An 8,603-nucleotide genomic window follows, 5' to 3' on the forward strand; every position below is an offset into this window, starting at 1 on the left:
TCATCTGAAAGACGGCACCTCCAACAGTGAAGCACTCCCTCAGTACTGCACTGAAATGTCAGCCTATATTGTGTGTTCAAGTCTCCAGAGTGGAGCTTGAACCCACAACCACTGACTCAGAGGCAAGAGTGCTATTTACTGAGCCAGGACTGACATCTATATGTTTACAACAACAACTTGCATTTATATGGCACCTTTAACATTGTAAAACATCCCAAGGCACTTCACAGGAGCTTTATCAGACAAGATTTGATACGGAGCCACATAAGGAGATATTAGGCTTAGTCAAAGAGGTACGTTTTAAGGAGCATTGTAAACGAGGAGAGGGAGGTGGAGAGATTTAGGGAGGGAATTCCAGAGCTTAGGACCTAGATGGCTGAAGGCACAAGAGGCCAGAATTGGAGGAACACAGAGTTCTTGGAGAGTTGTAGAGCTGGAGGAGGTTACAGAGATAAGGCGAGGGTGGGGGTGGTGAGGCCATGGAGGGATTTTAGCACAAGGATAATTTTAAAATCAAGGTGTATTTAGATTGGGAGCTGATGTAGGTCAGCAAGCACAGGGGTCGAAGGTGAACTGGCCTTGGCGCGCATTAGTTTACAAAAGTTATCAATAAAAGAACTGATTAGTATTAGATTGCAACTCTTATTATCTTATCCATTCAGGGAGTTAGATAAAAGACTTTCTATTGTAAATATATAATTGTGTTATAACTGTTAGATTGTTCACTTGTTCATTATTTAATTAATTCGCTTGATGTCTTAAACAAAACAATTTAGTTCTGACGTGATGCACTACTGCTTTCGAAGACCGAAGCTACATGTTATGGAAGATATAAGACAATAGCAATTACCAAACAGGGTTTGCTGTTCATTTTCCTGTTGCCAAATGCTTACCTAGATCTCAAGGCAAGGATAGACACTTTCAAAGGCATGGGAAGTCAGGACTGATCCATAAGAGTGATCTAAGATACAAGAGCCAAAATAATCTAGAGTAATAAGGTTTAAAAAGAAACAAAAATACAACAGGATTCATGGCGGTGATTTTCCATGTGCAAACAGCCTAATCACAGCCATGCCATTAGAACGAGGTGTAAAGAGGAAGCCAAGTGCCTCCCTACAAGAAAAACTGGAAATCAAATCAACCCAGGCTGCTCTTGTATGCTCAATAATAACTGACCCAAAGTGATATCAGTCCAAGCTGACGAATAGGTTATCTGCCTACCTTCTCACTTGGGGAATAGCGTATCCCACATGGGAATAATGGGGACAAAAAAGACATTTAGAATGCAGGCGCAATCAGTAAATACCATCATCTCACTGTTATACTTAAAGAATTTCATTCTCCCATTTCTCTCTATGCCACAATCTATCTGCATGTTATATGATGAGTTGCTAGTCTGCTTGTAGGCCTCTTCCAATGTTGTTCTATTGCCCTGCCTCGAGGAGGTGTCCAGGAGGACCCAGGGTTGAATTTACCTCTGACATTCTCTTCTATTCTGTGGAGAAACACCCGGGATGAAGGTTCCCTCTTTTTTACCAGGTGTAACAAAGTCATAAACCTGCCTGTTATAAGGACATTTACAATTTTATAGAGGAAATTCCCTCCTGATATCTGCTTGTTTGCACTTTCCTCACACAAAAGCACAGTTTAATCTGCAATTCATCACACGGGTAACAACAGGCATGAACCCTTGTCCTACCTCTCTGACACAGCATGTTGATGTTCCAATGCATCACATCACCAAGATAATAAGGCGTATAAGTGTCCCTTTATTTTACATTGTGAATTTTGTGCTTCGGAATGGAACACTCTTTCTATTTAAGGCACACACGATCAACATCAAGCACTTCCAGCTCAGTTCTAACATACTTTGATGCAGAATATAGCTCCCTCTACTCTGTTACAAGAATGTGCTTCAGCTACTGTACCTGTGATATTTTTGTTCATTTTTAAAGACTAGCTGTTGGTCTTTAAGGCTTGTGGAATTGGTTTGATAAGACAAACAAAAACAGTGACATAAGGAATTAAGTTACTCATCTTTTAATTTAGCAACAGACCGACACAGTAACAAGCACAACTCTGGAACTCAGTGTGCTCCAAGACAGCTCTCCAGTAATTGGCATCAATAACTAATTGAGGCAGATACTAATTAAAAAACATTCAAAAGGTTCAGCATGCAGTGTCTGCCGGCATGCTTGAGGCTTTCCACGATCGGTGTTTACCGCAGGGACTGGAGTACATCATCGACAAGGATAATAAAAATTCTTATTTAATTGGGTGTGGTGATTGATCAGTTAAGATGACATGGGGTGACCCAGTGTCATTGGTGGAGGGACACCTTTGTGCCTAAACCCCCCCCTTTTTTTAAGGGGCTTAAACAAAAAAAAAGGTTACTTTTGGAGTGGTGAGTCCAGCAGTTAATTGATCTGTGGGATTGAGCAGCTACTGGAGTTTGGGATGCAAGCAAAACCCAAATGGCATTGACAAATTAAGAAGGGACATTAAGGGCTGTTGGATGAATCAATTAAGGTCTTTGGCTTCCAGGTCCTCTGGCATCCAAAAGATCCCGACATTGTTGCAGTGGGAGTGACCTCAATCTTGTCCACATGCAAAGAAAATGTCCACTAGCCAGGTAGATTTCATTTGTGGCAGCCTGGTCCTATTCTACTTGCACTAGTCTGTTGGGCACGTTAAGACATTTGGGTTTATTTTAAGTGGGTATTGTAAAAAATTGCGAGCCACAAATCAACACGATGTACCTGGAGTTAAATTTGGACCCTGTAAAGATGCATTCAAATCATATATTTCACAACTGAAATAGCAGTAACTATTCCATTACATAGAATGGAAACAGGCCATAGAATGGAAACAAGCCATTCAGCCCAACTGTTCTATGCGGCGTTTATGCTCCACACGAGCCTTTTATCCAGGACACTTTTTTTTTTGGCTTGAAAAGCAGAATTAACAATTGAGTCAAAATGCAACACTGTGTCAAAAATCAAAACTTTCTGAGGGTGGAGCACATCCCCTTAGAAAATAAATGGCACACCTTCAGGGCCTGCATCCTCTTCATAAATTTCTATATCTGCCACTGCTGCAAACCACTTTGTCCACTTGGCTTCTTTTTAGTCTGCATTTATTGTTGGTTGCAGCTTAACTTAAAAGCAGACTGTGTCCCGCTGTACTTTCATTGTGACTGCTTGTTTTCAATTATCATAAGCTTATATTCAGTTATATTTTGGATTTGGCAGCTCTTTTGTCCTTTTTGTCAGCTTTTTAAAAACAATTGGTCAGCTATTGCTACTTTGCTGGGTTGGTTCATCCATCTTCTTTGTGAATAGATTGGCTCCACCTCACCAAAGTGGCCATTCTTTCTGTGTGAGCCTTGACAGTTTGGTGTTAGTGGGGTGTTCAACAGCATGGGTGGGGTGGGGGGGAATGAGGGAGTGGCAGGTGATTAGGCCAAATGTCAACATATTCACTTTTAGCAGGGGTCACGAGTTAGCAGCGGTCGACAGATAGCAGTCGTGAATGGGAACTTGCCCAATATTTCACTCCATAACCTTAGGCCTGCAGAGGCCAATTGGAGCATCCCAACTTTCCTAGTTGAGATAAGCTGATTCAGCACAGACTGGCAATTGACTCTAGGAACTTCCTGGTCTATATGGCTCGGCAGCTTATAAACACTATAAGCCATTGAGGGAAGCTACATTGCCACAATAACACTCATTGTGTGCATCATCAAGTCCCGTTCACCCATCACCCCTGTGCTTGCTGACCTACCTTGGCACCTGGTCTGGGAACTCCTCGATTTTAAAATTCTCATCTTTGTTTCCAAATCCCCCCATGGCCTCACCACTCCCTATCTCTGGAACCTTCTCCAGCCATATAACCCTCTGAGATCTCTGCGCTCCACCAATCCTTGCCTCTTGCGCATCCCCAATTTTAATCGCACCACCATTGGTGGCTGTTTCTTCAGCTGCCTACGCCCTAAGCTCTGGAATTCCCTCCCTAAACCCCTCTGCCTCTCCACCTCTCTCTCCTCCTTTAAGATGCACCTTAAAATCTACCTCTTTGACCAAGCTTTTGGTCACCTGTCCTAATATCTCCTTAAGTGGCTCGGTGTCAAAATTGTTTGATAATGCTCTTGTGAAGCACCTTGGGACATTTTACTATGTTAAAGGCACTGTATAAATTCAAATTGTTGTTGTTGTTGGCAGGATGCCAGGATTGTCCCTCTCCACTGTGGAACAATGCCTGCTGAGCCTCCACTTGGCATCTCCTGGCACAGTGCAGGTGAAAGTGAGAGCTCAGAGAAGTGGAGCACAGTTTCAAATAGAGTTCCTTTACTCCGAGTAAGAAGGTTGTGGGTTCGAGTCCCACTCCAGTAACTTGAGCACAAAATCTAGGCTGGTACTCTAGTACTGAGGGAGTGCTGCACTGTCGGAGGTGCTGTCTTTCGGATGAGGTGTTAAACCAAGCCTGCCCTCTCATGTGGACGTAAAAGATTGCATGGCATTATTTCGAAGAAGAGCAGGGAAGTTCTCCCCAGTATCATGGCCAATGTTTATCCCTCAACCAACATCATTAAAACAGATTATCTGGCCGTTATCACATTGCTGTTTTTTGGGACCTTGCTGTGTGCAATTTGGCTGCTGCATTTCCTTCTTTCTTTCCTTCTTTCTTTCTTTCTCTCTGGTATTCCAGCAAAAGCAATTATAGAATCATAGAAAGGTTACAGCATGGAAGGAGGCCATTCGGCCCATCGAATTCGAGCAATCTGGCTAGTCCCATTCCCCCGCCCTATCCCCGTAACCCTGCTAATTTTTTCCTTTCAAGTACTTATCCAGTTCCCTTTTGAAAGCCATGATTGAATCTGTCTCCAACATCTGCACCTGCAGTGCATTCAGATCCTAACCACTCGTTGTGTGAAAAAGTTTTTCCTCATGTCACCTTTGATTCTTTGCAATCACCTTAAATCTGTGTCCTCTGGTTCTTGACCCTTCCTCCAATGGGAACAGTTACTCTCTGTCTACTCTGTCTAGACCCTTCATGATTTTGAATATCAAATCTCCTCTCAACCTTCTCTGCTCTAAGGAGAACAACCCCAGCTTCTCCAGTCTATCCACATAACTAAAGTCCCTCATCTCTGGAATCATTCTAGTAAATCTCTTCTGCACCCTCTCTAAGGCCTTCACATCTTTCCTAAAGTGCGATGTCCAGAATTGGGCAACACTCCAGTTGTGGCCAAACTAGTGTTTTGTAAAGGTTCAACATGACTTCCTTGCTTTTGTAATCTATGCCTCTATTTATAAAGCCCAAGATCCTGTATGGTTTTTTAACTGCAATCAAAACCGTTAATAAAAACCGATGTATAATGAATTTTTAAGTTAGGACTTTATTTTATTCTGTTTTCTAATTTTAGCAAAAAATTAGATGAAGTCAAAAGTAACTGTATGTCAGTAGAAATCACTGATGCATTACTTGTCTATCTAGGAACTCCTACCATATGAGGTTTCGGAATCCCTTCTTCATGGTTGCCTGTAACTGTTCTCCAAGTAAGCTGAAGTTAACCATGATTGCATCATGGAATTCAGACCCCAAAACTTCCATAGTAACAGTATGAACATTTATGACAGCCGCTCCTACTGTGTCTATGGCCTGAGTAACTGAAGTTTCCACTCCACATGTCACTGGAATTGCCACACGCTCAATTGGCAGACTGCACTTCAGACAACCAGTGCACCATATGCTATCAATCATGTCCAAGAAGGTAGTGCAGGAAGGTTTCTGAGACTTTACAGATGCCTTTGTTCTGATAGTTCAGTGGGTCTTGTGAGGAGTTGCCCTCCAGCAATGGCACGTTTTGGAGCAGCCAGCTGAAGGGTATTGGACGTCCCTGCATTATTCAGCCAACTTTCCACTTTTGTATGTAAGGAGTCAAATGATGCCTCAACACAATCCTGGTGCTATACCTGCCTCAACCTGAAAGCAAGCCCACCAAAGCCTGTATCATTATGCAACCAGGGCTGAATACAAAGGGGAAGAAGTTATGCTTCTGTGGTATAGAACCTTGGTCAGACTCCACCTGGAGTATTGCGTTCAATTTTGGGCACCCCACCTCAGGAAGGATATATTGGCTTTAGAGAGGGTGCAGCGCAGATTCACAAGAATGATATCGGGGCTTAGAAGATTATATTATGAGGACAGGTTGCAGAAACCTGATTTGTATTCCCTTGAGTATAGAAGACTGAGGAGTGGTCTGATCGAGGTGTTTAAAATGTTTCAAGGGTAGATACGGAGAAACTATTTCTTCTGGTGGGGAAATCAAGAACAAGGAGACATAATCTTAAAATTAGAGGTAGGTTATTCAGGGCAAAATCAGGAAGCACTTTTTCACGCAAAGAGTAATATAAATTTGGAACTCTCTCCCTCAAAAAGTGATTGCCGTGGCAACGGGCAGTTGCAGGGGCAGTCTGTAAACACCATGTATTGTTCTATATGTAAAAATGCGTAGGCTTCAAGGAGATCCTGAACATTTACCTGAGGAAGGAGGAAGTCTCCGAAAGCTTGTGAATTTAAAATAAAATTGCTGGACTATAACTTGGTGTTGTAAAATTGTTTACAATTGTCAACCCCAGTCCATCACCGGCATCTCCACATCCTCAAAAAGCTGTGGATGCTAGGAAAATTAGAGCTTTCAACACTGAGATAGATAGATTTTTGTTAGGTAAGGGTATCAAGCAATATGAAACAAAGATGAGAAAATGGAGTTGAGGTGCAGTTCAATCATGATCTAATTCAATGGCATAGCAGGCTCGAGGGGCTGAATGGCCTACTCCTGTTCCCAAAGTTAGCTATGTTGCTAACTGAAGAATGGCCTGAAGCATGATGAGAGTACACCCTATGCAAACTGGCTCCTCGTGAACCACCATAGCCACTGCTGCTCCTTCTTCACTGGTCCTCAATAACTAACTCTACCATTCCTCCTCAACACTAGTAACTACTTACTTTTCTGATGCTAGTGAATTCATGATGGTCAGTGATGTGCTGAATGGTGGTCTTCAGCTTCAGATGGAGAGTGACTATATTCTCCTCACAGTAGATGATACCTTGGCCCCGAAAATCCACGTGCCAGCCACAATCCCTGCAGTTACGATGGTATCGCATACGCTGGTACCCTCCCACATTGAACCTGCCGGAGTTTGCAGGGTAGGCAGGAGAGTGCGTCTCTTGCATGGGACTTGCGGATGCATCTCTGGTGCCTGCCAGCCCCATCTGTAAGGGAGTCCAGCACCTGCTCAATATCGGGCGGGGGTGCCCTGGTCCCCCAACCCCGAGACCCCATCCAGCTCACCCCCTTGGCCCTTATGCAAGGGAGCTGATCTAATTTATTTTTAAAAAACAATTGATCCTTCTTTAGTGGTCCAGGCTTCTTTCCTTGCCCAGACTCCCCCAGTGGGGTCCACTTTCACCCATCTGAAGGCCAGTATGCCTCATCTCCCTTTGCATTCCGGTCTCTAGTAATGCACCAAGAGCCTACTGAAGTGGCATAGGGAGTCCTCACCCCAGGCTCCACCCCAATGGCATCATTGGCCTTGTAAGGGGAAGGCAGAGTTTCTACCCCTCACACAGCCGACCAAGAACTTCCCGAGGCAGTGGGGACCTGGCATAATCGGGTCTCTGCTTTATTTCCCATCAGAGTAATGGCAGGAGTCCAGGAGAACCCTTGAGAAAATTCAGGGCCATTATGATTAGTAAGCACACCAAACTATTTGCATTCTGTATTGTCAATGCACGAACATATGCATGTCCACAATATTGTGTAATTCATAGATCATCTGGTTATGATGGTACATATCATGAGTACTGCTGAGTAGACTCTAAAATCATGCAAACTTTCACTCCCAAAGAGATTAACAGTAGTTTGCTCGTAAGAAATGAGGTGTTTCATGCCTCGGGATCTGCCACCCATTCCATGCTACCATCTCCGATTATGTGCCAGCTTTGCCTTTAAACACAGTACAGTGGGGATAGAGACAGGTTGATTTGGCCCATGGAAATTTCTTCCTGCAGTACGTTGCTTGTCCCATCATGGCACGTATAATGTAATTTGTATCTCCTGCCAGTTTCACATTTACTACCTTAGGTGCTGCATCCTTGCTGACATTTCTCTGTCTGTGCATTTGTTATTCGAATATATCTTTAACAATTATTACTTTCTTTTGCTTCGTTTTATGTCCTGTTGTTCTATTTTACAGTAACATTATATTTGTGCTATTTTAAGGGTATAGCTTATTCTAGAACTCTTATCGTGCCCTCAAGTTGCTGACACTGTGTGACATTCTGCCTCCTTGTTACTTCCAATCTATAGCTGAGGGTAATCTTCTCCCCACCATACATTTCCTCGTTTCCCAGGTGTAGTGGCTATCGGTGCATTCAGGGTCCGGTTGTAAAAACCGACTTTTGAACTTGGCATTGAGCCATTTCACACAAATATTGGAAACTCCACAACTGCATTAACTAATTGTTTGACTATAGTAGTGGTCAAATGACATGTCACCTTCTTGAGAAGTGTTAAACTATCATCATTGCAGGTGCAT

The sequence above is a fragment of the Heptranchias perlo genome, chromosome 32 (genome assembly GCF_035084215.1).
Source record: "Heptranchias perlo isolate sHepPer1 chromosome 32, sHepPer1.hap1, whole genome shotgun sequence".
NCBI classification, from domain to species: Eukaryota; Metazoa; Chordata; class Chondrichthyes; order Hexanchiformes; family Hexanchidae; genus Heptranchias; species Heptranchias perlo.